Source organism: Oncorhynchus clarkii, chromosome 9 (assembly GCF_045791955.1).
Source record: "Oncorhynchus clarkii lewisi isolate Uvic-CL-2024 chromosome 9, UVic_Ocla_1.0, whole genome shotgun sequence".
NCBI lineage: Eukaryota > Metazoa > Chordata > Actinopteri > Salmoniformes > Salmonidae > Oncorhynchus > Oncorhynchus clarkii.
The window spans coordinates 18,002,101-18,029,929 of record NC_092155.1 but is presented as its reverse complement, the minus strand read 5'-3'; the positions used below and the strand labels follow the sequence as shown (position 1 = coordinate 18,029,929).

The 27,829-nt window shown below is 42.5% G+C and overlaps 1 long non-coding RNA gene and 1 pseudogene across 1 annotated transcript; both read left to right on the top strand.

Moving 5' to 3' along the window:
* Positions 1 to 3,290: 3,290 nt before the first annotated feature.
* On the top strand, positions 3,291 to 17,297 carry LOC139417485 (Fc receptor-like protein 5; annotated as a pseudogene).
* On the top strand, positions 5,899 to 7,638 carry LOC139416028 (uncharacterized). The gene is made up of 3 exons (XR_011635047.1): positions 5,899 to 5,996; positions 6,144 to 6,194; positions 7,569 to 7,638. It is a non-coding gene; the product is annotated as an uncharacterized lncRNA (long non-coding RNA).
* Positions 17,298 to 27,829: the final 10,532 nt, after the last annotated feature.

Here is a 27,829-nt window from a genome sequence, read left to right as displayed (position 1 = left end):
AGTCACTTTAATAATGTCCCTTTAAGAATGTTTACATATCTCGCATTACTCATCTCAAATGTATATACTGTATACTGTATCATTCACTATCTATTCTTTCCTATCTATTGCATCTTAGCCGCTCTGTCACTGCTCATCCATTTATTTTACACTTATATATTCTCATCCCATTCCTTTACAAGATTGTGTGTATTAGATTTTGTTGTGGAATTTGTTATATATTAGGTTTTGTTGTGGAATTGTTAGATATTATCAGTTAGATACTGCTAAACTGTCGGATCTAGAAGCATAAGCATTTAGCTACACTCAAAATAACAGCTGCTAACCATGTCTATGTGACCATTTTTACATTTTTTATTTGACATGTAACAGGTAAGTAAAATTAAGCAATAGTCTCTTTGCTAAATGCAATTTGTAATCTCTTCAAATAATAAATTCATTAACGACAGTGTCCGTCTCAGTTCTCCTCATGTCTCGAGCAGCATCACGCCTTTGAGTACCTCAAAAGTCCTGTGCCACAGCAAACCCAGCGTTCACGTGATTGGCCCAAAACCTTAACAAGGCTTCTCATTGGCTGAAGAAAATCAGGTTACTTAGTTAGCATGAACATACAATTTCAAAATAATTTAGATGATGTTACATCAAAGAATTCAACCAACTGTGACTCTTATAGAGGCCCAATGCAATCAAAACAGGATTTTCCTGTGCTATATAAATATTTCCACACTATGATGTTGGAATAATACTGTGAAACTGTTACAATTATAATAATGTCCTTTTAGTTTAAGATATGTTTTGGCCTTCCATGATGACATCAACCTTGTGGTAAATTAGTTATTGGACCAATAAGAAAGATATAATTTTTTGTTTTCCACTCCCAGGCAGTCCTAGAGAAATTAATGCTTGAGAAATTGCCCTTTGTTAAGTGTCACTGATTCCCCCAGTACTGCTGCTCATTCCGTTCACCAGCTCCGGAGGTCTAAGTCACCTGCCTTCTAGGCGTCACTGAACTGGATCATTACACCAACCCCGGACTATCTTGTCTAATTATGCACACCTGGTTCCTATTCCCCCTGATTCGTTTCTGTATATATGTGACCTCTGTTTGCCCCTGTCCTTGTTGATTGTTTTTCGATGTCCGTTGGTGTTGTACGTTGGTCTTTTTTCCCACAATTGTTTACAGACAGATTGTTTCACATTATAATTCACAGTATCACAAATCCAGTGGGTCATACGTTTACATACACAAAGTTAACTGTGTCTTTAAACAGCTTGGAAATTCCAGAAAAGGATGTCATGGCTTTAGAAGCTTCTGATAGGCTAATTTACATCATTTGAGTCAATTGGAAGTGTATCTATGGAAATCTTTCAAGATCAACCTTCAAACTCAGTGCCTCTTTGCCTGACATCATGGGAAAATCTAAAGAAATCAGCCAAGCATGTGCGAGCAAGGAGGCCTACAAACCTGACTCAGTTACACCAGCTCTGTCTGGAGGAATGGGCTAAAATTCACCCAACTTATTGTGGGAAGCTTGTGGAATGCTACACGAAACATTTGACCCAAGTTAAACAATTTAAAGGCAATGCTACCAAATACTAATTGAGTGTATGTAAACTAAATAAATAAAATCTGAAATAAATCATTCTCTACTATTATTCTGACATTTCACATTCTTAAAATAAAGTGGTGATCCTAACTGACCTAATACAGGGATTTTTTATTAGGATTAAATGTCAGGAATTGTGAAAAACTGAGTTTAAATGTATTTGGCAAAGGTGTATGTAAACTTGGTTTGAACAGTGGTTCATATACCTGTCAGGGTGTAAAGGGAATCAAGCGCTCTGAAACCAGTGATGCGGTACAATTGACAATTTCTGATAAGTCTAACTAATCACTTAAACATCTACATGGGTAACTAGAATCATTTAGACTGAGCGTACAAACATTAAGAACACATTCCTAATATTGAGTTGCAACCGTCCACTTTTTGCCCTCGAAAGAGTCTCAATTCATCGGGGCATGGACTCTACAAGGTGTCAAAAGTGTTCCACAGGGATGCTGTCCCATGTTGATTCCAATGCTTCCCACAGGTGTGTCAAGTTGGCTGGATGTCCTTAGGGTGGTGGACCATTCTTGATAGACAAGTGAATCTGTTGAGCGTGAAAAACCCAGGAGCTCCTGGCACCTACTACCATATCCCGTTCAAGGCACTTCAATCTTTTGTCTTGCCCATTCACCCTCTGAATGGCACACATAAACAATCCATGTCTCAATTGTCTAGAGGCTTTAGAATCCTTCTTTAACTTGTCTCCTCCCCTTCATCTACACTGATTGAAGTGGATTTAACAGGTGACACATATGGATTTACCTGATTTACCTGGTCTGTCTATGTCATGGAATGTCCCTCATGTTTTGTACAATCAGTGTATATTGGATATATCTCGTTTGTGTTTCCACAGCTCTGCCTGTGGCCTCAGTGAGTGTCTCTCCTCAGGGTCTCCTCTACCCTGGAGAGACAGTCACTCTGCAGTGTGACATATCAGACTACACAGACTGGACGTACCTCTGGTCCAGAAACAACCAACAGCTTTCCAGTCAGACCAGTGATACCATCACCATCTCTCTCCCTGACCAAGCTGGTCAGTACCAGTGTCAGGGGAAAAGGACAAGGCGGCCCCGGTGGTCAAATCTCAGCTTATCTCTCCCCATCACCGTCACTAGTGAGCTATTTTCAATCTAGATATTCTCAAGTCTGAGCCAATGTGGGTTAATCTTACTGAATACAGACATGCACACTGTAAATTCTAACTAAATGGAGTCAACATACACCCTACGGACAATAGAATTTTATCAAAACTTTACAGCAACAGCTCAGTTATTTTCAATCACCATGCATATATGCAGATGTTTTAATATTCTGCTCTGAATTTTCTCAGCTCTGCCTGAAACTACACTGACTGTAGAGCCAAAACCTGTGTTTTCTGGAGAGACAGTTACTCTGATATGTTCAGTAGGGTCTGACAGTAGCTGGAGCTATAAGTGGTTCAAAGACAGGAATGATAATGTAGCATCCCAGTCTGAAAGACACACTATAACAGGAGACACCCTCATCATCAGTAGAGCTGCTGAGTCTGACCAGGGTCTCTACTGGTGTCAGGGAAAGAGAAGATCCAGACCCACATCTGTCACATCTGCTCCTGCTACGCCCTCTGGTGTTCATCCGGTGTCTTCCTGACCTGCAGTTCTCCCCCTGTACTCTCTCTCCCCCTCTCCCTCTCTGTGTGATTGTATGGTTGGAGACAGATGTGCTGGAGAGTACTGGTGCAGAGCTGGGAGAGGAGACCCAGTCTACTACACCCTGTACAGTGACCCAGTCCAGATACATGTTACTGGTGAGTCTAAAATGGTTTTATGATAAATGTATACTATTTTACATTGATCGAATGTAATTTAGGGTGTAATATTTTGTCTGCTTACTGTATCCCAACAACTGTCGCTAACTTGAAGCTATATTCATGAGTAGTTCTATTGATAAATAAATACATTTAAAATTGTGTAATTCTTTATTCAGTTGTCTGTGCAGAGACATGTGGCTGTTCTGACCCTCCAACCCAACTGGACCCAGATATTCATTAGAGAGACTGTTACTATGAGATGTGACATACAGGGAGGAGGAGACTCTGACTGGAACTACAGATGGTATAAGAATAGTCAGTTATTCAGCCCCTTTAACACAAAGACTAGTACAGAATCAGTCCTGTCTACAGGTCTAACAGTGGATCATATACCTGTGAGGGTGTAAAGGGAAACAAGTTCTCCAATACCAGTGAAGCTGTACAAATGACTGTGTCTGGTAAGTCTATCTAATCATGTCAACATCTCCATGGGTTGCTAAGACTGACAGTTTGAAAACTGACTCTCTCTGGCCTAAAAACAGAAACCTCAACCTGTCCTGAATATCTCTCCTCAGTGGCTGAACCCTGGAGACTCAGTGACTCTGAGCTGTGAGGTTGACAAGACGTCTACAGACTGGAGGTTCTCCTGGTACAGGACTGTTCCCTACAGAGCTGGGTTACCCTCTCTATCAGACGAGTCTTACTCTCTACAGCCCCTATCTGACAATGGGACTAGTGAAGACTCCTACACTCTGATCCCTGCTGGTCCTACTCCCACAGGAGGATATGTGTGTAGAGCTGGGAGAGGAGACCCAGTCTATGACACACTCTACAGTGAACCTCAGTTTCTCTGGTCAGGAGGTAACTAACTGCATTGAAACTGTATTGAATCATATTTAAGTCACCCTCATGTGTCTATATAACTAAAGATTTGACTCTCTCTCTTTGTTACAGATCTGCAGCCTTCAGTGTCTCTTAGAATAAACCAACACAACTCAACACTTTAGATCAACGTCTCTCTCACTGAGCTGTGAGGAGAAGGGGAACTCTACTGGATGGAGACTGATGAGATACACAGAGAGAGGAGTAGAATCAGGGTGTGTCTCTAACTGGGGATCAATAACAGGGTCCACATGTATCATCAGGTCCACATACACAGGGGACAGTGGAGTGTACTGGTGTGAGTCTGGATCAGGAGAGTACAGTAATGCTGTCAACATCACAGTGGATGGTACGTCTATTGTACGACATTCACACACAAAAACAACATTTCATGATAATAGGATGTTCAATTCTGTAACCGAATTGCATCTCTTATAAAATACAAGATCATCATATTTTGAGGGTGATGACTCCAGTATGCAGATTTACAGTATTATTTATATATTATGTTAAACAGCTGGTGATGTGATCCTGGAGAGCCCTGTTCATCCCATAACTGAAGGAGACTCTGTGACTCTGCGCTGCAAATACAGGACAACCAGCTCAAACATCAAGGCTGATTTCTACAAAGATGGAATACTCATCAAGAATGAGACCACAGGAGAGATGACCATCCCTGCTGTATCCAAATCAGATGAAGGATTCTACACATGCAAATACCCTGACAAGGGAGAATCACCAGAGAGCTGGATGACAGTGAGAGGTGAGAAAACGATTCTGATCACAAGTTACCTTTTCATCATCTGTGACAGTGATTTTAGTGTTGATGTTAACATACGTTTGGATTTGTACTCCCATAGAAAATATGATCTCTCAACTAAATTATCAAAAGATATAGGCCGGTCTATACACCAGTCCAGTACCTCCACATCTGACATCTTCACCTGCAGATCATCTGAGGGGGGGATGGTAGGGATGAGGGTTGTTGTGGGTGCTGAGGAGTATTTCTGTCTGTAATAAAGCACTTTTCGGGGGAAAACTCATTCTGATTGACTGTGCCTGGCTCTCCAGTATGTGGGTCTGGCTCCAAAGTGGGTGGGCCTATGCCCTCCCAGGCCCACCCATAGCTACGCCCCTCCCCAGTCATGTGAAATCCATAGATTTTTTTCAATTGACTGATTTCCTTATTTGAACTGTAACTCAGTAAAATCATAGAAATTGTTGCACGTTGAGTTTATATTTTTGTTCAGAATCTGATGGTGTTGTGCTGTTTTCTCTCCAGTCGTAGCTCCTGGATCCTCTACATCAGTCCTAGTAGGAGTGGTTGTGGGTCTGATTGTTGCTGGTGTTCTATGGTCATTCTCCTGGTCCTGCTGTGTCGATAAGAAAAAAATCTCACCTTTGGTGTTTTTATAATCATTTAACCTTTTAGTTCATGTTTAGTTAGAAACGTTTCTAAGTACAATAGTTTAAAACATAAATTACCCTATATAATAGTATGCATTTCTTGTTACAGGTTCCTGTTTTCACAGAATATTCTTGTAAGTACACCTGTCTCTCAACTATGTTAATTTAGTAACATATCGTCTTAGTTCTTCATGAGTATCTCTCTCCCTCTAGGCACCCCCAGACCCAAAGCACCAACCAGGACCCCCAACAGGACCAAGGATCTACCCAGGGTCAGACTTCTGATGCTGGGTATACATGTCTGCAGCATGGTCAGTTTCTCAGCCCAGACTTTACCACTCTCTGTAACCTCATACACTGTCTCATCAACATCCACTTTATATAACATGTTACTGTACTCTCTGTCCCTGAGGGAGAACCAACCTAACTAACCTGTCTCTCTCTTCTTTGACCAACAGGTGGTGTTCACGTCTACGATACGATCAATCCCTCAGACAACTATAATAATGGTACTGTATACTGTGTTATGTTTAGTATGACTACAGGATAGAGTTAGTGCTGCTGTTCTTCGTGTGTTTAATATGAATACAGTATATTACTGCTGCTGTTCTTCATGTGTTTAATATGAATACAGTATAGAGTTACTGCTGCTGTTCTTCATGTGTTTAATATGAATACAGTGTAGAGTTACTGCTGCTGTTCTTCATGTGTTTAATATGAATACAGTATAGAGTTACTGCTGCTGTTCTTCATGTGTTTAATATGAATACAGTATAGAGTTACTGCTGTTGTTCTTCATGTGTTTAATATGAATACAGTATAGAGTTACTGCTGCTGTTCTTCATGTGTTTAATATGAATACAGTATAGAGTTACTGCTGCTGCTCTTCATGTGTTTAGTATGAATACAGTATAGAGTTACTGCTGCTGTTCTTCATGTGTTTAATATGAATACAGTATAGAGTTACTGCTGCTGTTCTTCATGTGTTTAATATGAATACAGTATAGAGTTACTGCTGCTGTTCTTCATGTGTTTAGTATGAATACAGTATAGAGTTACTGCTGCTGTTCTTCATGTGTTTAATATGAATACAGTATAGAGTTACTGCTGCTGTTCTTCATGTGTTTAATATGAATACAGTATAGAGTTACTGCTGCTGTTCTTCATGTGTTTAATATGAATACAGTATAGAGTTACTGCTGCTGTTCTTCATGTGTTTAGTATGACTACAGTATAGAGTTACTGCTGCTGTTCTTCATGTGTTTAATATGAATACAGTATAGAGTTACTGCTGCTGTTCTTCATGTGTTTAATATGAATACAGTATAGAGTTACTGCTGCTGTTCTTCATGTGTTTAATATGAATACAGTATAGAGTTACTGCTGCTGTTCTTCATGTGTTTAATATGAATACAGTATAGAGTTACTGCTGCTGTTCTTCATGTGTTTAGTATGACTACAGTATAGAGTTACTGCTGCTGTTCTTCATGTGTTTAATATGAATACAGTATAGAGTTACTGCTGCTGTTCTTCATGTGTTTAGTATGAATACAGTATAGAGTTACTGCTGCTGTTCTTCATGTGTTTAATATGAATACAGTATAGAGTTACTGCTGCTGTTCTTCATGTGTTTAATATGACTAACACACTAAGACTAAGGGCTGTATTCAGTCCGTATCGTGGAAGTTCAGCGTTACAGTGTGATTTAAATTTAAAGGCAATGTACCCACGTTAGTGGAGACTACATTCAAGATAAACACTGTATATTTAGACTCAATCAGAAATGACCTTTACATTTATGTCAGTCAATCTGTAACCCTTCATCAATACAGACTGAATAGAGTCCTAAGTAGAGATATTAGTGTATCACCTGTATGTTTCAGATGCTGCTGTTGGACCAAGTCATTTGACATACGCCCAGATTCAACTCACAAAGTTGGACAAGAAAAAGAAGGTGACTAAACTGTGACATCAATTAATAATGTGCAGTGTGATGATCAATGATTAGTTGAAACATTTTAAAATGTTTTAAAATACAACAAAATCTCTGCCCCTCTTCCTCCTTCTCAGAAAAGCCAGCTGATCCAAAAGAAAGTCCAGTCTACTCTGAGGTGAAGACAGGGAAAGCCACAAGTAAGACCCATTCTACTAGTTGGCAGTTAGTCACTAAATTCACAATTTGAGAGTTTTGATGAAGAGGCAGAATATTAAATAAGATAATTCCTTAATTTGTTGACTGGAAATGTCCATTGTCATCCGCAGCTGGACCTGTTGATGTGACCTATGCTGAGGTTGTCCTCCAAAAGAAGACCAAAGCCAAGAAGAAGAGGTAAGACTGGACATCCCTCCCTCCATATTCCCCCATATCAGAACCTCACACCTCTGACCACATATTGAATATCTATATATTTTATCCTCACTCACTACAGAAACAACCCCACCTGAGACAGATTCAGTCTATTCTCAACTGAAGCCAGGTAAGACTAATATCCATATGCTATTGATACTAATATGATACTTATATGTAACCCTCTCACCACAGACTTGGACAGATCAGCAAGGGAATAAGGTTGAAAAACACATGTCAGTGTATGAACTTGTATGATATTGACTGGTGTAAAGTACTTAAGTAAAAAATGATTTCAGGTACTACTTAACACTTTGGTTATCTTTACTTTAAACTTTAATATTCATACTTTTACTTTTACTTTACATTTCTAAAGAAAATCATGTACTTTTTACTCCATATATTTTCCTTGACACCCAAAAGTACTTAGCAGGACAGGATAATGGTCCAATTCACCCACTTATCAAGAGAACACGTGGTCATCCCTACTGCCTCTGATATGGCGGACTCACTAAACACAAATGCATCGTTTGTAAATTATGTCTGAGCGTTAGAGTGTGCCCCTGACTAATCGTACATTTTCAAAACAATAAAATGGTGCCATCTGGTTTGCTTATTATATGGGATTTGAAAATATTTATAATTTTCCTTTTGATATTTAAGTATATTTTAGCAATTACATTTACTTTTGATACTTTAGTATGTTTAGAACTAAATACTTGTCACGCCTTGACCTTAGATATCTCTGTTTTTCTATATATTTTGGTTAGGTCAGGGTGTGACTAGGGTGGGTACGCTAGTTTTTTGTATGTCTAGGGGTTTTTGTATGTCTATGGTTTTTGTAGGTCTAGGGGTTTTGTATATCTATGTTGGCCTGATGTGTTTCCCAATCAAAGACAGCTGTTTATCGTTGTCTCTGTTTGGGGATCATATTTAGGTAGCCCTTTTTCACACTTTCTGGTGAGGGATCTTGACTATGTGTAGTTGCCTGTCAGCACTATATTGTATAGATTCACGTTTTGTTAGTTTGTTCGGTGTTCATTCTTTTAATAAATAGATTGTACGCATACCACGATACGCCTTGGTCTCCTTCATACGAAGGAGACAATACTTTTAGACTTTTACTCAAGATGTACATTACTTGGTGACTTTCACTTGAGTAACTTTCTATTAATTAAGGTATCTATACTTTTACTAAATTCTGACAATTGGGTACTTTTTGCACCACTGCTTGCTAGAGGAAAACAAGAGGCTAGGGATATTACTAATAGATAAATAAAGGCTTATATTACTGTTTCCAGAATGTTCTCCGATGCAACAAAATTAATGACTTAAAGAAAATACAAACACACACAGAATGCAATTTAATGTGAATATATTATCAATAAAACGTTAGCAGATACACAGATACCACACAATCAATTACAATATAAGAATAAAAAGATAACCCCCGGGTACAGAGTGTACTCTTAAAACTCAGTCACTGACACTGTTCGACCTAGCAAGCAGCAAAACAGCTCCTGATCCGATAAGGTAAGCTACCATGCTGAAATTCTCCACACAGCGGCAGATGAATTCAGGTCAATTCTATAAATATATAACACAACATTCTGTACACTTGTAAGAGAAATTAAGCAACAGTCTCTTTGCTAAATGCAATTCATAATCTCTTCAAATGTAAAAGTTGTAAGTTTAAAAACGATAGTGTTCGTCCCAGATCTCTTCATGTCTCGAGCAGCATCACCCCTTCCAGGGCCTCAAAAGTAGTGTTCAGGCAATAGGCCATTTGACTTCATGATAATGCCCTTTGAGTTTAAGAGTTGTTTTTAAAAGACCGATATGTCTTTTAAATGTCACCTGATTTGAGTTTTGGCCTTTCAATAGAACAAGAAAGAGTTCCTGTCACGACTTCCGCCATCAGTTGTTACCCAGAAATGATTTGATATTGAGATGAAAACGGCTGCAATGGATCTTTAAATTACTGACGTTTTTCTTTGATGCTTGAACATGAAAGTAACACAACATAGACTGAACAACAGAGGATGTAGTAAAACAACATGCTTCTAATGCATGGTTTATCAGGGTACTGATGCTCATATATCATAGTATACTGTATCTACTCACAGTATATCTCTGTTTTAGTCTTAGGACATGGTTTGACTTCATGCTCAAAAAAATGTTGTGTGGTGATATGTTACAGGTCCTTGAGGGAGACGGAGGGATAAATAACTTTGTGTGGTGATATGTTACAGGTCCTTGAGGGAGACGGAGGGATAAATAACTTTGTGTGGTGATATGTTACAGGTCCTTGAGGGAGACGGAGGGATAAATAACTTTGTGTGGTGATATGTTACAGGTCCTTGAGGGAGACGGAGGGATAAATAACTTTGTGTGGTGATATGTTACAGGTCCTTGAGGGAGAAGGAGGGATAAATAACTTTGTGTGGTGATATGTTACAGGTCCTTGAGGGAGATGGAGGGATAAATAACTTTGTGTTGTGATATGTTACAGGTCCTTGAGGGAGATGGGGGCTGTTTCCCCTTGTTCAGGTGTGTGTGCACGTCATTTCCGGTCACAATTTGCAGACTTGTTTTCGAGTTGCTGTGCGTTTTGTTGCCAACCTGTTTTGCTACCTGACAAATTTACAGTTTTTACTTTTTAATTACCGTTTATATGTTTTTTCCTCCTCAACTTTTTCACTCCGGACACGATTCGTCAGGACCTCCAACAGCCGAAGCTAAGTAGTAACATTAACATGATGCCTTCTAATTGCAGTCGCTGTACTCGCCTTACGGCGAGGATAGCTGTGCTACAAGCCCAGCTTCAGACGCAATCGCTAGGCAAGGGTAATTTCAGTGTAGGAAAGGATGAAACAGCGTCTGTGCCACCAGTAAGTACAGATAGTAGTATAAATCCCCTGGCACAGTCCCCGCAGCCGGACGGTTTCTGGAAGGAAATGCTGTAGGAACGCTCAAACGGTGTCGCTCATTCAGCCGACAGAAACTTTCAACCGGTTTTCCCCATTAAGCAGCGGGTCGGAGTCAGAGGCCGAGTCTTCTCTGGTCTCTACTCCTCCCGTTACGGGGTCTGAGACGCCGAAGCTTCCCACCATTAGCTATGACAAATTGAAAACTCTAGTCATTGGCAACTCCATTACCCGCAGTATTAGACTTAAAACGAATCATCCAGCGATCATACACTGTTTACCGGGGGGCAGGGTTACCGACGTTAAGGCTAATCTGAAGATGGTGCTGGCTAAAGCTAAAACTGGCGAGTGTAGAGAGTATAGAGATATTGTTATCCACGTCGGCACCAACGATGTTAGGATGAAACAGTCAGAGATCACCAAGCGCAACATGGGTGTAAATCAGCTAGAAAGATGTGTCGGCATCGAGTAATTGTCTCTGGCCCCCTCCCAGTTAGGGGGAGTGATGAGCTCTACAGCAGTCTCACAACTCAATCGCTGGTTGAAAACTGTTTTCTGCCCCTCCCAAAAGATAGAATTTGTAGATAATTGGCCCTCTTTCTGGGACTCACCCACAAACAGGACCAAGCCTGACCTGCTGAGGAGTGACGGACTCCATCCTAGCTGGAGGTGTGCTCTCATTTTATCTACCAACATAGACAGGGCTCTAACTCCTCTAGCTCCACAATGAAATAGGGTGCAGGCCAGGCAGCAGGCTGTTAGCCAGCCTGCCAGTATAGTGGAGTCTGCCACTAGCACAGTCAGTGCAGTCAGCTCAGCTATCACCATTGAGACCTTGTCTGTGCCTCGACCTAGGTTGGGCAAAACTAAACATGGCGGTGTTCGCCTTAGCAATCTCACTAGGATAAAGACCTCCTCCATTCCTGTCATTATTGAAAGAGATCATGATACCTCACATCTCAAAATAGGGCTACTTAATGTTAGATCCCTTACTTCAAAGGCAATTATAGTCAATGAACTAATCACTGATCATAATCTTGATGTGATTGGCCTGACTGAAACATGAGGCCTCACCTCCTGGCTACACTAGTGACCATATCCCCCGTGCATCTCGCAAAGGCGGAGGTGTTGCTAACATTTACGATAGCAAATTTCAATTTACAAAAAAAAAAATGACGTTTTCGTCTTTTGAGCTTCTAGTCATGAAATCTATGCAGCCTACTCAATCACTTTTTATAGCTACTGTTTACAGGCCTCCTGGGCCATATACAGCGTTCCTCACTGAGTTCCCTGAATTCCTATCGGACCTTGTAGTCATAGCGGATAATATTCTAATCTTTGGTGACTTTAATATTCACATGGAAAAGTCCACAGACCCACTCCAAAAGGCTTTCGGAGCCATCATCGACTCAGTGGGTTTTGTCCAACATGTCTCTGGACCCACTCACTGTCACAGTCATACGCTGGACCTAGTTTTGTCCCATGGAATAAATGTTGTGGATCTTAATGTTTTTCCTCATAATCCTGGACTATCGGACCACCATTTTATTACGTTTGCAATTGCAACAAATAATCTGCTCAGACCCCAACCAAGGATCATCAAAAGTCGTGCTTTAAATTCACAGACAACACAAAGATTCCTTGATGTCCTTCCAGATTCCCTCTGTCTACCCAAGGACGCCAGAGGACAAAAATCAGTTAACCACCTAACTGAGGAACTCAATTTAACCTTGCGCAATACCCTAGATGCAGTTGCACCCCTAAAAACTAAAAACATTTCTCATAAGAAACTAGCTCCCTGGTACACAGAAAATACCCGAGCTCTGAAGCAAGCTTCCAGAAAATTGGAACGGAAATGGCGCCACACCAAACTGGAAGTCTTCCGACTAGCTTGGAAAGACAGTACTGTGCAGTACCGAAGAGCCCTTACTGCTGCTCGATCATCCTATTTTTCTAACTTAATTGATGAAAATAAGAACAATCTGAAATTCCTTTTTGATACTGTCGCAAAGCTAACTAAAAAGCAGCATTCCCCAAGAAAGGATGACTTTCACTTTAGCAGTGATAAATTCATGAACTTCTTTGAGGAAAAGATTATGATTATTAGAAAGCAAATTACGGACTCCTCCTTAAATCTGCGTATTCCTTCAAAGCTCAGTTGTCCTGAGTCTGCACAACTCTGCCAGGACCTAGGATCAAGAGAGACGCTCAAGTGTTTTAGTACTATATCTCTTGACACAATGATGAAAATAATAATGGCCTCTAAACCTTCAAGCTGCATACTGGACCCTATTCCAACTAAACTACTGAAAGAGCTGCTTCCTGTGCTTGGCCCTCCTATGTTGAACATAATAAACGGCTCTCTATCCACCGGATGTTTACCAAACTCACTAAAAGTGGCAGCAATAAAGCCTCTCTTGAAAAAGCCAAACCTTGACCCAGAAAATATAAAAAACTATCGGCCTATATCGAATCTTCCATTCCTCTCAAACATTTTAGAAAACTCACTGCCTTCCTGAAGACAAACAATGTATTCGAAATGCTTCAGTCTGGTTTTAGACCCCATCATAGCACTGAGACGGCACTTGTGAAGGTGGTAAATGACATTTTAATGGCATCGGACCGAGGCTCTGCATCTGTCCTCGTGCTCCTAGACCTTAGTGCTGCTTTTGATACCATCGATCACCACATTCTTTTGGAGAGATTGGAAACCCAAATTGGTCTACACGGACAAGTTCTGGCCTGGTTTAGATCTTATCTGTCGGAAAGATATCAGTTTGTCTCTGTGAATGGTTTGTCCTCTGACAAATCAACTGTACATTTCGGTGTTCCTCAAGGTTCCGTTTTAGGCAAAGTGGGTGGGGTTTGCTTTGGCAAAGTGGGTGGGGTTATATCCTTCCTGTTTGGCCCTGTCCGGGGGTGTCCTCGGATGGGGCCACAGTGTCTCCTGACCCCTCCTGTCTCAGCCTCCAGTATTTATGCTGCAGTAGTTTGTGTCGGGGGGCTAGGGTCAGTTTGTTATATCTAGAGTACTTCTCCTGTCCTATTCAGTGTCCTGTGTGAATCTAAGTGTGCGTTCTCTAATTCTCTCCTTCTCTCTTTCTCTCTCTCGGAGGACCTGAGCCCTAGGACCATGCCCCAGGACTACCTGACATGATGACTCCTTGCTGTCCCCAGTCCACCTGGCCGTGCTGCTGCTCCAGTTTCAACTGTTCTGCCTTATTATTATTCAACCATGCTGGTCATTTATGAACATTTGAACATCTTGGCCATGTTCTGTTATAATCTCCACCCGGCACAGCCTAGAAGAGGACTGGCCATCCCACATATGCTCTCTCTAATTCTCTCTTTCTTTCTCTCTCTCGGAGGACCTGAGCCCTAGGACCATGTCCCAGGAATACCTGACATGATGACTCCTTGCTGTCCCCAGTCCACCTGACTGTGCTGCTGCTCCAGTTTCAACTGTTCTGCCTTATTATTATTCGACCATGCTGGTCATTTATGAACATTTGAACATCTTGTCCATGTTCTGTTATAATCTCCACCCGGCACAGCCAGAAGAGGACTGGCCACCCCACCCTGGTTCCTCTCTAGGTTTCTTGCTAGGTTTTGGCCTTTCTAGGGAGTTTTTCCTAGCCACCTGCTTCTACACCTGCATTGCTTGCTGTTTGGGGTTTTAGGCTGGGTTTCTGTACAGCACTTTGAGATATCAGCTGATGTACGAAGGGCTATATAAATACATTTGATTTGATAAATAACTTTGTGTGGTGATATGTTACAGGTCCTTGGGGGAGTAGGAGGGATAAATAACTTTGTGTGGTGATATGTTACAGGTCCTTGAGGGAGATGGAAGGACACACCATCAGAGGAGAAGCAGGAGCCACCTGGGAACATGGATTATGCATGCTGGATGCACGCAAGCACACACACAAACAAACGCGCCCACACACACGCAAATACAGAAAAAACACATTCATTTTTACAAGTGAAGTATTCCAAAAACACATGTGACAACATGTGATGACATGAAACTGTACATGTGAAAACGTGATTTCATGTTACATTTCTCATGTGTTTTTTCTGTGAGGGACACACACACAATAACACCTTGTACATGAAGGATTTGTATGTTGTTTTAATTTACCAGATAAATACAACAAGTTCATTTAACCATGTGTGTATTACTGTAACAGCTTAAATAAAGGATATGGTGTAATGATGATACATCATGTCACGGTTTTCTGTATGGGAAAGAGAGTCAGACCAAAATGCGGCGTGGCTATTGCGATCCATGTTTAATAGGACAAAGTAAACACGATCAAATACATAAACGAAAAACCGAAACAGCCTAATACTGGTGCAAAGTAACACAGCGACAGACCATCAGGACACTAAGGACAATCACCCACAAAACCCAACACCAAACAGGCTACCTAAATATGGTTCCCAATCAGAGACAATGACGAACACCTGCCTCTGATTGAGAACCATATCAGGCCAAACATAGAACTAGACAAACTAGACATGTAACAGAATGCCCTCCCAGCTCACACCCTGACCAACCAAAACATAGAAACATACAAAGCAAACTATGGTCAGGGTGTGACAGTACCCCCCCCCCCCCCCCCCCCCAAGGTGCGGACTCCGGCCGCAAAACCTGAACCTATAGAGGAGGGTCTGGGTGGGCATCTGTCCGCGGTGGCGGTCTGGTGCTGGACGTGGCCCCCACTTCACCGTAGTCCTAGTCCCCCACCTTGTCCGCTTCCGTGGCCTCCTCACCATGGCAACTCTTCTCAATGGACAGAGGGGCGGCAGCTCGGGACAGAGGGGCGGCAGCTCGGGACAGAGGGGCGGCAGCTCGGGACAGAGGGGCGGCAGCTCGGGACAGAGGGGCGGCAGCTCGGGACAGAGGGGCGGCTGATCGGGACAGAGGGGCGGCTGCTCCTGGCTGACTGGCGGCCCCTGGCTGACTGGCAGATCTGGAAGAGTCTGGTTGACTGGCAGATCTGGAAGAGTCTGGTTGACTGGCAGATCTGGAAGAGTCTGGTTGACTGGCAGATCTGGAAGAGTCTGGCTGACTGGCAGATCTGGAAGAGTCTGGCTGACTGGCAGATCTGGAAGAGTCTGGCTGACTGGCAGATCTGGAAGAGTCTGGCTGACTGGCAGATCTGGAAGAGTCTGGCTGACTGGCAGATCTGGAAGAGTCTGGCTGACTGGCAGATCTGGAAGAGTCTGGCTGACTGGCAGATCTGGAAGAGTCTGGCTGACTGGCAGATCTGGAAGAGTCTGGCTGACTGGCAGATCTGGAAGAGTCTGGCTGACTGGCAGATCTGGAAGAGTCTGGCTGACTGGCAGATCTGGAAGAGTCTGGCTGACTGGCAGATCTGGAAGAGTCTGGTTGACTGGCTGATCTGGAAGCTCCATGCTGACTGGCTGCTCTGGCTGCTCCATGCTGACTGGCTGCTCCATGCTGACTGGCGACTCTGGCTGCTCCATGCTGACTGGCGGCCCTGGCTGCTCCATGCTGACTGGCGGCCCTGGCGGCTCCATGCTGACTGGCGGCTCCTTGCAGACTGGCGGCTCTGGCGGCTCCTTGCAGACTGGCGGCTCTGGCGGCTCCTTGCAGACTGGCGGCTCTGGCGGCTCCTTGCAGACTGGCGGCTCTGGCGGCTCCTTGCAGACTGGTGGCTCCTTGCAGACTGGCGGCTCTGGCGGCTCCTTGCAGACTGGCGGCTCCTTGCAGACTGGCGGCTCCTTGCAGACTGGCGGCTCCTTGCAGACTGGCGGCTCCTTGCAGACTGGCGGCTCTGGCGGCTCCTTGCAGACGGGCGGCTCTGGCGGCTCCTTGCAGACTGGCGGCTCCTTGCAGACTGGCGGCTCTGGCGGCTCCTTGCAGACTGGCGGCTCCTTGCAGACTGGCGGCTCCTTGCAGACTGGCGGCTCTGGCGGCTCCTTGCAGACTGGCGGCTCTGGCGGCTCCTTGCAGACGGGCGGCTCTGGCGGCTCCTTGCAGACGGGCGGCTCTGGCGGCTCCTTGCAGACGGGCAGCTCTGGCGGCTCCTTGCAGACTGGCAGCTCTATGCAGACTGGCAGCTCCATGCAGACTGGCAGCTCCATGCAGACTGGCAGCTCCATGCAGACTGGAAGCTCCATGCAGACTGGAAGCTCCTTGCAGACTGGAAGCGCTAAACAGGCGGAAGACTCCGGCAGCGCTGAAGAGGAAGGCTCTGGCAGCGCCGAAAAGGCGGGAGACTCCGGCTGCGCTGGAGTGGAGGAAGGCCCCGGCAGCGCTGGAGAGGAGGAAGGCTCCGGCAACGCTGGAGAGGGAGCCCCTGTAAGGATGGGCCGGAGAGACAGCCTGGTGCGGGGGCTGCCACCGGAGGGCTGGTGCGTGGAGGTGGTGACTGATAGACCGGACCGTGCAGGCGCACTGGAGCTCTTGAGCACCGAGCCTGCCCAACCTTACTCGATTGAATGGTCCCGGTCGCCCTGCCAGTGCAGCGAGGTGGAATAGCCCGCACTGGGATATGCAGGCGAACCGGGGACACCGTGTGCAAGGTTGGTGCCATGTAAGCCGGCCCAAGGAGACGCACTGGAGACCAGATGCGTAGAGCCGGCTTCATGGCACTTGGCTCGATGCCCACTCTAGCCCGGCCGATACGCGGAGCTGGAATGTATCGCACCGGGCTGTGCACCCGCACTGGGGACACTGTGCGCTCCACAGCATAACACGGTGCCTGCCCGGTCTCTCCAGCCCCCCGGTAACCACAGGAAGTTGACGCAGGTCTCCTACCTGGCTTCGCCATACTTCCTGTGAGCCCCCCCCCAATACATTTTTGGGGCTGACTCTCGGGCTTCCATCCACGACGCCGTGCGGCCTCCTCATACCAGCGCCTCTCCGCTTTTGCCGCCTCCAGCTCTTCCTTGGGGCGGCGATATTCTCCTGGCTGAGCCCAGGGTCCTCTTGCTTCCAATTCCTCCAAATAGTGCAGCCTCTCCCACTGCTGCTGCCACCTCTGTTGCCCTTTACCACGCCGCTTGGTCCTGTTGTGGTGGGTGATTCTGTCACGGTTTTCTGTATGGGAAAGAGAGTCAGACCAAAATGCGGCGTGGCTATTGCGATCCATGTTTAATAGGACAAAGTAAACACGATCAAATACAAAAACAAATAAACGAAAAACCGAAACAGCCTAATACTGGTGCAAAGTAACACAGCGACAGACCATCAGGACACTAAGGACAATCACCCACAAAACCCAACACCAAACAGGCTACCTAAATATGGTTCCCAATCAGAGACAATGACGAACACCTGCCTCTGATTGAGAACCATATCAGGCCAAACATAGAACTAGACAAACTAGACATGTAACATAGAATGCCCACCCAGCTCACACCCTGACCAACCAAAACATAGAAACATACAAAGCAAACTATGGTCAGGGTGTGACACATCATATAAACAGCTACAGTAATTCTATCTGCTTTGTATTGTGTATTGAATTGTTGGGTTGTAAAAATACTGAAATGTATTATCATTGATTCATTATTTCTGTCATTCAGATGATAGAATAACATATTTTGTGTATGAATGTCACATATACATGTTTGCTTCTAATGACCTGTACTTTTACAATATCTTTGCATCGTGCTTTTTTAATAAACTTTACATTTTTATCCACCAGATGGAATTAATACTTTGTTACAGTAAACAGATATTGTCCTCATGGTCAACTGTTCCATACAACCAACCTACTCAACATTACAGGAAAAGTGTTAGGAAGGAAACATTTCAGTGTTTAAACAACACTGTTGACAGCCTCACTCTATAATGAAATGTTAGACATTACATTGGATACTGACTTTAATACACAAAGAATACCCCTGGTAATAGAATACAATACAATAGAATTCTACAAACTACTACTTTAGGTTGATCAGTTATAGTTCAGTTGTAACATCAGGAAATACTATCAGAAATAAATATGAAGAACTTGAGACACATGACATCCTTTCTCTGATAAAAATATAGTGATGTGCAACATTTTATAACCCCCCTCATCTAAGATAGTAATGACCTCACACTATACTTCAACATTAAACTACTGTAGTTCTACAACCAACACACACAAATGCCTTGACTGTTTAAAATAAATGAAAAAATGAAATGTGGACATTCACACCTATGATTGCAAAGGGGTCTTCCAAGTAAACAAAGGTCAGACTCATAAGTCAGAATGTGATATAACATGGTAACAATATTGAATGTTTCCATTACTGTGTTGAATTCCAAGTGCTAACCTACATATGCATGACTAACAGTTCTTGCATATTGCCTCCTCATCATACAGACAAGGTCAAGGTAATTCATGACTTTAGTTGTTGTCTGACTCTGACTGATATTCCCTGCATGGTTGGTAAGACCACTGTTCCAGTTAGGGGGGTTATGTGTCTATGTGTTTAGACCTATGTGGTCAGACAGACAGACAGACAGACTGACAGCAGAGGTCAAAGTGTCACTGCCATATAATTAGGAATTAGAATACTACAATGGACATGAACCTTCTTATGATGGGATAAATGGCAGCCATTTTAGTTAGGGAGTTGCTCAATCATGGTTTGCCAGTTCTGTGATAAGATTTTGTGTAAAATAATGAATCTGAAGAATTCATTTGCGCTCTATGTTTGCTAGCTAGCTAGCCAGCCAGTTTCAGAGGAATGATTCCAAACATTATTTTAATCAACTGCCAATATGTCAACATTCCATGCAAACAATGCAGTCCACAGCCATACTCTGGATGAAATCAGTTGACAATAGGACTTGGAAAAGTTTGAAATGCAACATGTACTGACATTGCATAATAATAACATGACAACTTTCCAACAATACGCAAATGGAGACATTTATAGTCTGTTCACATATACTGAGTATACTAAACATTAAGAACACCTTCCTGATGTTGAGATGCACCCCCCTTCCCCCCTTTCCCTCAGAACAACCTCAATTAGTCGGGACGTGGACTCCACCAAGTGTTGTAAGCCTTCCTCAGGGATGCTGGCCCATGTTGACCAATGCTTCCCACAGTTGTGTCAAATTGGCTGGATGTCCTTTGGGTGGTGGTACATTCTTGATACACACAGGAACCTGTTGAATGTGAAAAACCTAGCAACATTGCAGTTCTTGACACGCCTGGCACCTACAGTACTACCATACCCTATTCAAAGGCACTTAAATCTTTTGTCTTGCCTGTTCACATCAATCCATGTCTCAATTGTGTCAAGGCTTAAACATCCTTATTTAGCCTGTCTCCTACCCTTCATCTTCACTGATTGAAGTGGATTTAACAACTGACTTCAGTGAGGGATCATTGCTTCACCTTGATTCACCTGGTCAGTCTATGTCATGACATCAATAAGGGATCTTTCACCTGGATTCACCTGGTCAGTCTATGTCATGGAAAAAGCAGGTGTTCTTAATGTTTTGTATATTCTGTGTATATTTTAGAGGCTATTTATACAGACAATTGGTATGAAACCCATATAAAGTGTCATTATAAATATATGACGATATTTTAGGTTGACAATAATTCTATAACACATTTTCTGATATATTACCTTACTTTTATTTTCCTGCATAAGTAAAATCAGGATTCTGTATATTCTGGCATTCATTCCAATTAGACTGGTTTGGATTTCTCCCTGAACAATATGGCTGCCATCTTTACCCCATTTTGGAACTTTGAGGGTCTATGACACAGCCTTAAGTCTTCTTGGGTATGATGCTAAATCCTAATATAATATGATGCATAATCCCAATTTAATACTGTATATAACATCATATATCATCAAATCATTTCTAATAATAATACATTTCAGAATGACACAACCTTTCAATGTCACTTTTTCTCGGCTCTCTTGGAGCCTGATACTGACAGCTGTGGAAGCAACTGTTGTTTTCTGTGAATCTATTTGTTTAACCGGTGACAGTGACACTATTATTATATTTACATACTGTCTCTGTTGCTTGTTGTCCAAGGCAGGTAAATGATGTGGTGAGGTTTATTCACATGAGGTATTAGTCCTTTGATCCTATTTCATGCTTTTAAAATGACCAAACATGCACCAATGTGTATGAAATACTCAGTTACTAGTACTACTACTCCTAATACTACTACTACTACTACTACTGTATCACCATGGCTCACAATACATTTGACATATAGCACTCTCCACTGTGTTATTCCAGCATGACTCAACAAAAAGAGAGATGTGTGTCAGTTCATTAATGTCATGCTATTGTTATCAGATGACAGATCTCTGTAATGTGTTGCATGGAGAATACATGTTGAGCTCCAGAACCATCTTACTGATTAGATACAGTCATCAGTTGTCCACATTCAATACATTCCACTAGGTGTCTCATCAGTGCCATTATTCACAATATTTACTAATAATATCTCCTTTTTTCTGCTTCATATACAGTCAGTCAACGAACTAAGCAGACCAGACCCAGCTGCTAACACATTGGTGTCTATGGGAGAGTCACTACTTAAGGCTTAAGCAGAACGGAACTGTGACCATTTCTTTCAATGGAAAGTGCCTGAGTAAGACCTTCATTTATCCACCATCTTTGGTAGTAGTTGGCAGTTTGGCAACTCACAGGTTGGCACAACTTCATTACAGCAGAGGTCAGAAAAAGCTTCTGCCACATTATCTATGATGTGGTTGAGAATGTGTTTCAGTTAAACGGAGACATATTTATAAATAGTTTGGCGTGTTCATGTTTTCCCCATGTATTTAGTAATGAACTTCTCCAAATATATTGTTGTTCTTTTCCAATGTTACCGGTATGATGAGTGTTTACTGTGCGCAAGTACAATCATGTGTCGAGGAAATGCTTGGTCAAATTATTGGTGCATTTAACTTGAATATTTAAATGCAGTAATTTCCGCGTTTGTAATCCTCCAAGTGGATACGATGTTCAGGTGGACATGAACACTCGCTACACTTACAGAAATACATGTAGTTTATTCCATAGTGTAACGTTTCCTTTATTTGTAATTTGTTCATCTCTGCTCCATGTCTGTCAGTGTTTGTCATGTCTGTGGTTAATGGGAGCTCGCGCCTCAGTATTCATAGAGATACGTGGCCTGTGCGCCATGTTTGGGAGTCAGTACTGCTAATTTTTTTTAAACCTTTGTTCACGTCATGTACTGTGATGAAATAGTATGATTCATTCTGATTTAGACAAATTTAGGGATATGAAAATTGCCTCACATTTAAAACCAGTTTACTTGCCAGTTGGGTATTGGTTGGGTCCTGGGTGGGGCAGGTGCACAATGTACCTGTTTGATGTCCTGTGAGACAGATTAGATGTGGTTTCTCTCAGTCTTGCCCTCTACCTATAGATACGACAGATTAAGCCTGATACAGAGGCTAATCCTTTTGGGCTGTGGCCTGTGTATACACTGTATTTAGTAAATCTAGGCTGATATATTGTAGGTCTATTTATATGGCGCTTTCACTGTTGGATCAACAAGAACTGTTAATACATTTACACTTTGAGCACTTCAACCTGCCTTGCTTCCTGCAACATTGTTGCCCTTACAACTGCTACCAGGTCCCCAATTTATATATGTTTGTAACCTTTTCAACCAATCAAAACAAAGGTTGAACCACTTAAGTCAGTTGTTTGTGTGTATGCCTCTCAAGACATAAAAAGCTGTGCACAAAGTCTGAGAAACGTTACACTGGTTTGTTATAGTTACCACAAACCAACAACCCTCCTCAAACAGAGAGGAGTTGAGTGGTTATGGTTTGATCTCTTCCTCTTTTGCAGTGAGGGTTTGTGAAGGAGGGTGGTGTGTGTGAAGCTGTTTTTTTCCACTGTGGTCAGAGAGAGACAAATAGACAGTGTGTTTTAAACAATTATTTGGTGACATGAATATATTTAATATAGTTTGATCTCAAAAGGATCACTTTTTAAATGTTTTAAAATATGTATTTTTATGAAATTCACTGAGGAGGATTGTCCTCCCCATCCTCCTCTGAGGAGCCTCCACTGCAGTCTGATAACTCATTTCCTGTGTTATTCCTCTGAACAGTTGACAGACCTGCCTTGTTACCAAGAATCTTCACACACATGTCGCGATACGAAACCTTCAGCCCCGCCCCTTGTCCGGCAGCGGGGTGCTAGAGGTGGTTAGCGTCCCGTTCCCTGGATTGGACAGGGCACTATAGATACTTCAGGCTATCTCGGTATAACCAGGACCGCTCGCGTAGCCCTGCCTCTCTTTCTATATCGATACGTTGTCCGCGTAGAGAGGTCTTTTACCTTGTCACTCTCAACGGTCTAGCTCTAGCTGGGATGTGTGAACCCCACGTTTATCCTCTAGACTCCTTTTACACCACTAATGGATCCTTGAGTTGTTATTAAGCATTAGTCCTACCAGTCTCTATATGATTTCCCTCAGGTTGAGTATTCCCCTTCTGTGATGTATCTAGTTTAAAGTGTGAAGACCTTTAGTCAACTTAGTCTCACTACTCTGCCCGTCGGCTATGTATCGCTTGGATAATAAAACTTAGATAGATCGATAAGACAATTAATGAATCATTACTGGACACACCTTCCTCCTTGTCTTTTAATGGTAACTCACTTTGTCGTAGAGTATTAGTCTCCGTTTCCAGTGTCCCGGTAGAGGGGAGTGTCAGAGTTGTTATCTCCCGTGCCATTAACTGTCTTGGGAGGGCGTTTTACTCGAGACAAAATATGGCTACCGTTTATTTTTGGAAACACTCAATTTGTTACTTGGTTACACACAGAGTTAATCAAAAACATGCAAATGCCTTAATGCTCTATGAAGCCTGGTACAATGATAACACTTATCTCTATATTAATGCTTATAATAGCTCTTTAATTACCTTTGAGAGATGACGGGGAGACCCACGGTATCAGGAGCAGAGTTTCAATCGGTCAGAGTTGGCTGAGAATTTAGTCTATGTAGAGATACTCTCCCCACGGAGGAATCTTTGGTTTGACTACATTTCGAGATTCAAGTTAGACTGAGTACTTTAACCTGCCCTCAGGTTGGATAGTATTGTCAAATAACCTGAAACCGCGATTCCAGGGCAAGGTACTGTGTTCAATCAGTTAAGATATTCTTACAACAGTACACGTGTCACTGGTAATCGGAGACAGAGTCGATTCAAACAATTTACCAACCGTTCTCAGCAAGTGGTAATTCTGCCGTTGATCTACCGCAGTGTCTGGGGCAAGCAACCCGGCGGGTGATACAGTGTTCCTCTGTCAATTAAGACTTTGTCACAACGGTACACTAGGTCCAAACGTATACTGCACACAGGGTCAACTGTTCGATAGGTAAACGGACTCTTACCCTAGTATCCAGAAAGTTAGAATCTTTAAAGTAATTTGACCTCGGGCTCAAAATAGCCTGAGGTCAAATGGCTGTCTAAATGAATTCGAGATTCAAGAAGTCAGCGCCGAAGTATCGGCAGTTTCTCTATATATACCTTTTTATCTCTCACTCGAGGTCACGTGAGTGTCCTCCCCTCTACAAACTTGGAGGACACACAGCTGCTTTACCACACATTAACAACAGTACATATATGGGCATCCGTTTATGACAGTGCCCTTACTCTTATAACAGTACATATATGGGCATCCGTTTATGACAGTGCCCTTACTCTTATAACAGTACATATATGGGCATCCGTTTATGACAGTGCCCTTACTCTTATAACAGTACATATATGGGCATCCGTTTATGACAGTGCCCTTACTCTATCAGCAATGAGTCTAACAGCTGTTCCCATTCAGAGGTGTCACTTGAGGCAGAGGGTGGTTCTTCCTGACACCAGTCTTGTTCAGTAGTGGGTTGGCTTGAGTCATCTTCTGGTGACGTTGTCCAATCCGGCATTTCAGTAGGCGTGGTCATCTCTGTCTCTACCATTGGTGGGTAAGGCAGGGGAAGAGGACCAGGAGGTAGATCCATTTGGCGTTTTACTACACACAGCTAACTTCTTAATAGCTCCTAAACCATGAAGTCAACCCTTTGCCACCTCTCCACCTATCCTAGTGACTTTAAAGATTCTACTGAAAATGTAAACGTGACCTGGTATGGTCAATGCAATGTTGACATTTGCACAAATATAATTTTATCATCAATGCTCCTTCCTCAGATCATTTCTTTAGTTGTGTTAGTTCTCTCTTCCACCAACAATAAGAACACAGTGTTGCTGTGTCTGCTCCTTTTACAGAAAGAAGTTGAGTCAAGATGAACATGACATCAGATGCTCATTTATTCTGTTTCTCTTTAAGGATCTGCAGCTTTCTAATTCTGACAAAGACCCATTTGTGTCACAGCCACAGGGACTGTAGGGTTCCGGTCCAGAGGAAACGCTGGTGTCTTCAGTCACTTACCAGCGGCTCAGAATGGAACACACTTCCTTTAATGGACGAGAAATTGTTTTGTTTATAGAATATGAAGTATGTCAACCATACACAATACATATGGCATCAGATGATGACTTTATTTGGTTACACTGTGTTTACAGAGGAATGGAGTTGTTGGTCGCTGCAGCTTCTAATTCAGTTGTTGCATGAGCCTGAGAAACATTAGAAATCTATAGACATTGTGTCGTTTTTTACCAAATATATTTTAGACTCAATAAAATTGTATAGTTTTGGTCTTCTAGCTCTATTCCTGTTCTCAGTCTCTCAATGTAAATTAGTCAGTTCTCTCTCTATTTCTCTATTTTTCTCTCTCGTTCTCCCTCTCTGTCTCTGTCTGTGTTTAAGTGCTTTGTGAATTTTCCTCCGGGGAACACTCAACGTGAGTAAATAATCAGAACGTATTTTTCTGCATTTCATCACTCTAACCCGATACAACCACACAAATGGTTCACTAACTGAACATGACTAATTCCCGTTAAAACTTTTCTTTAAAGAGTCATTTGAAAGAGCTACTTGTATCCAGCTTAAGAAATGTATAGCATGTGTCTAATCTGCAAATCTATGTTTCAGCCTTGCCCCGCTATACTGACAGTAAATATCAACTTATTTTAGAAGAAATAGGGAATTATTTAAGAAAAGTGCAAGGGTGCCAATATATTTGGCTGCAACTGTTATACACCTAAAATGTACTTTTATCAAAACTCTACAACAGCTAAACTGTTGGAAATGAATCAACATGATGTGTATCAAATAATATTCAAATCATCTGATTAGGTTGCTTCTCCTCTCTCACAGCTCTTTCCAAAGCTACAGTGAGTGACATACAGTGCCTTGCGAAAGTATTCGGCCCCCTTGAACTTTGCAACCTTTTGCCACATTTCAGGCTTCAAACATAAAGATATAAAACTGTATTTTTTTTGTGAAGAATCAACAACAAGTGGGACACAATCATGAAGTGGAACGACATTTATTGGATATTTCAAACTTTTTTAACAAATCAAAAACTGAAAAATTGGGCGTGCAAAATTATTCAGCCCCCTTAAGTTAATACTCTTGTAGCGCCACCTTTTGCTGCGATTACAGCTGTAAGTCGCTTGGGGTATGTCTCTATCAGTTTTGCACATCGAGAGACTGAAATTTTTTCCCATTCCTCCTTGCAAAACAGCTCGAGTTCAGTGAGGTTGGATGGAGAGCATTTGTGAACAGCAGTTTTCAGTTCTTTCCACAGATTCTCGATTGGATTCAGGTCTGGACTTTGACTTGGCCATTCTAACACCTGGACATGTTTATTTTTGAACCATTCCATTGTAGATTTTGCTTTATGTTTTGGATCATTGTCTTGTTGGAAGACAAATCTCCGTCCCAGTCTCAGGTCTTTTGCAGACTCCATCAGGTTTTCTTCCAGAATGGTCCTGTATTTGGCTCCATCCATCTTCCCATCAATTTTAACCATCTTCCCTGTCCCTGCTGAAGAAAAGCAGGCCCAAGCCATGATGCTGCCACCACCATGTTTGACAGTGGGGATGGTGTGTTCAGAGTGATGAGCTGTGTTGCTTTTACGCCAAACATAACGTTTTGCATTGTTGCCAAAAAGTTCAATTTTGGTTTCATCTGACCAGAGCACCTTCTTCCACATGTTTGGTGTGTCTCCCAGGTGGCTTGTGGCAAACGTTAAACAACACTTTTTATGGATATCTTTAAGAAATGGCTTTCTTCTTGCCACTCTTCCATAAAGGCCAGATTTGTGCAATATACGACTGATTGTTGTCCTATGGACAGAGTCTCCCACCTCAGCTGTAGATCTCTGCAGTTCATCCAGAGTGATGATGGGCCTCTTGGCTGCATCTCTGATCAGTCTTCTCCTTGTATGAGCTGAAAGTTTAGAGGGACGGCCAGGTCTTGGTAGATTTGCAGTGGTCTGATACTCCTTCCATTTCAATATTATCGCTTGCACAGTGCTCCTTGGGATGTTTAAAGCTTGGGAAATCTTTTTGTATCCAAATCCGGCTTTAAACTTCTTCACAACAGTATCTCGGACCTGCCTGGTGTGTTCCTTGTTCTTCATGATGCTCTCTGCGCTTTTAACGGACCTCTGAGACTATCACAGTGCAGGTGCATTTATACGGAGACTTGATTACACACAGGTGGATTGTATTTATCATCATTAGTCATTTAGGTCAACATTGGATCATTCAGAGATCCTCACTGAACTTCTGGAGAGAGTTTGCTGCACTGAAAGTAAAGGGGCTGAATAATTTTGCAAGCCCAATTTTTCAGTTTTTGATTTGTTAAAAAGGTTTGAAATATCCAATAAATGTCGTTCCACTTCATGATTGTGTCCCACTTGTTGTTGATTCTTCACAAAAAAATACAGTTTTAGATCTTTATGTTTGAAGC